The following is a 3,332-nucleotide window of genomic DNA, read 5'->3' on the forward strand; positions in this document are numbered from 1 at the left end:
TGTACTCTGTTACCATGTGATGAGAACATTTCACCTCCATGTTTTTCTTCCTCAAAGCCCATACCTTAGACTAACCATGAGAAAAAAGTCACACAAAACCAAACTGATGTACATTTTACAAATTACCTAATCAGTACTCAAAAACAAGAAAAGTCTGAGAAACTATTATACCAGAGAAAATGATACATAATGACTAAATGTAATGTGGTATCCTGGCTGGGATCTCCAGCAGGAAAAGGACATTAATGGAAAACTAGTGAATCTGAATGAAGTGTGGAATTTAGGTAATAGTGCCAATATTGATGTCTTAATTGTAACAGATATACCATGGTATTGTAAGATATTAAAAATAGGGGAAATTGGATGAGGGGTGTGTGGGGATTCCATTTTTGCAAATTTTCTGTAAATGTAAAAGATTAACTTAAAAAAGCAATTATAACCTTACAGTCTATTATACTTTCATTTGAACACAAAGTAGTGATTTAGTAGTGGTTTCTATCTACTTTAGTGTGAAATCTGTGGCTGAGATGACAGTATTTCTAAGTTTGACTTGAGATCAAACCCAGTGAATTTACCTGTATTCAAAGGAATATTCAGAAGAGACAATGTGGTAACAAATAGAAGAATTAAAAATGGGTTGGTAAATGATGGTTGGCTTAAAGATTTTATTTTGTGTATGTATTTATTTTTTTAGAAACATTCTTGCTCTGTTGCGTAGCCTGGAGTGCAGTGGCATGATCTTGGCTCAGTGCAACCTCCTAGGCTCAAGCGAGTCTCCTGCCAGATGTGTGCCACCACACTTGGCTGATTCTTTTTAAGGTTTTTTTTTCTGAAAGACAAAGTCTCACTATATTGCCCAGGCTGATCTTCTGTGCTCCTGGGCTCAAGTGATCCACTTTCCTCGGCCTACCAAAGTGCTGGGGATTGCAGGTGCCAGCCACTGTGCCCAGCCTAAGGATTTTAAAGACAGAGTGCAAGGTGAACCTGTTAGAACTGATCAAATGATGGCTAGGTAATATTTCAGTTCTGCTTTTGATACATGGAGTGAACAGTTCATTATAGAATGTTTATTCTTCAACAATGCTTTTCCATGCACTATATCTTTTTTCCTTTTGTGGTTTAGTGTTGAAACTGGTAGTCATCAGAGAAACAAATGTAACATAGAATGGCACATCTGTCATATGAATGCTGAGATGAATAGGAGAAAATACAGTGAGGTAATAACCCGTGGACTTATTTTCATCTTAAAACACTTAGGAAATCTAAACTTCTGGTGTATACTAGCAGCTTGATACTTCTGCTATAAAAATTGGTTTTGCTGCAGTAATAAAAGTATAGTGTACTGCAGTATGATCCAGTGTTAAAAAAGGCATAGTGTCCAAAAGAGAGGAGATGGACGTTCCCTCCTATCTATATTAAAATATTCTTGTCAGTTCTGAACATCTTGTTCAGTTGTTAAACATTTGCTAGACTCCAGCAAATGTTTATTGAGTAGACATGGCCTTTGCCTCAAGACTTGAGAATATAATTGAGTAACTTACAGTTAGTGCCATTACAATGTTTTCCAAATTATTCAAAGTTCAAAGCAAAGGAATTAGTTTTGATTTTTCCCCATCCTCTATTTTCAGTATTTGATATATTTTTGTATCAACCAATGTATTAGTTATTGATTGCTGTGTATCAAATTAGCCTAAAGCATAGTAGCTTAAAAAAATAAGCACTTACTATCTCATAGTTTTTATGGGTCAGGAATCTAAGAGCAGCTTAACTGGCTCAGTGTCTCCTGTGAGGTTGCAGTCAGGATGTTAACTGGGGTTGCAGCCATCTGAAGGCTTCACTGGGGCTGGTGCTGCAGGGTTCTCTTTCAAGGTGACTCATTCACAGACCCCAACAAGGTAATGCTCATTGTTGGCAGGAAGTCTCAATTCCTCAGCATGTGAATCTCTCCATAGGGCTGCTTGACTGTCCTCATGATTCTCATGGCAGCTGGCTTTCCTCAGAGTGAGTGACTCAAGAGAGGAAGACCCAGTGCTTTTTATTATGGCCTAGTCTAGAAAGTTACACACCATCACTTGTTAGAAGTTAGTTATTAATGCCAGCTCACATTCAAGGGGAGGGAAATTAAGCCCCATCTTGAGGGGAGTATAGAATTTTGTTGACATATTTTAAAAGTGTTACAGTCAGGATGGATGAAGTTGTGTTGCAATTATAAAAGATCCAAAATCTCTGTGGCTTAAAACAACAGAGGTTTGTTTCTTGTCATGCTCATGTTCATTTTAGAGACCAGGCTAATGAGGCCTTCACCATTTGTAATGGTTCTAGGCAACATAAAGGGAGAAGGGAAATTGTTATTATGTTCTTAAAGGATTCCATTCTGATGTGACATATGTTACACTGACTCATATTTTATGGACTAAAGCAAGTTCCATGGCCACACCTAACTCCAAAAGCCTGGGGAAATGGAATCCTACTGTGTGCTTAGAAGGAAGATAATCAGAAATATTTCAATATATTATTATAGCACTAATGATTTCTACCGTGGCCAAGTTACAACTGTTTACATTATTTTTATAGCTACCTTTTCTCTATTGTTACACTGTGCATTAGTCTGATCTCACATTGCTATGAAGAACTACCTGAGACTGGATAATTTGTAAAGAAAAGAAGTTTAATTGGCTCATGGTTCCATAGTCTGTACAAGAAGCATGGCTGGGGAGGCCTCAGGAAACATTCAGTCATGGTGGAAGGGGAAGCAGGCACATCCTACGTTGGCAGAAAAGGAGGAAGAGAGAGCAGAGGGAGGTGCTACACACTTTTAAATAACCAGATCTTGTGAAAACTCACTATCACAAGAACCCCAAGGGGGAATCAATGATCCAGTCACCTCCCACCAGGCCTCTCCTCCAACACTGGGGATTACAGTTCAACATTGAGCAGGGACACAAATCCAAATGCAAACCATATTACACTGCTAATGTAAGATAACATGTCTGAGCTGTCTCCCTACAGTTCTAATTCTCTCTTCCAATCAACTGAGTATATAATGAAAGATTACATTTCCTGAAATATTTTATACATGTTAGGCACTTGTTACAGAAAGTGTATGGCTTTCCTACTGATTATCAGGTAAAATTCCTCATCCCAGGCCAATATACAATGTGTGTTACACTTAGCATGCTCATTCCTATTTTTGTTCATGCTATTTCATAGAATAGAATATATTTTCAATTCTTCCTACCCATCCTTTAAGATACATCTCAGTTCTTATTATTTTTTATAGTAATCTTTCTTTTAGAACATTAGAAAATATTGGTCTTGTCTCATTTTTGCTG

This window comes from Colobus angolensis, unplaced genomic scaffold (assembly GCF_000951035.1).
Source record: "Colobus angolensis palliatus isolate OR3802 unplaced genomic scaffold, Cang.pa_1.0 Scaffold71, whole genome shotgun sequence".
NCBI classification, from domain to species: Eukaryota; Metazoa; Chordata; class Mammalia; order Primates; family Cercopithecidae; genus Colobus; species Colobus angolensis.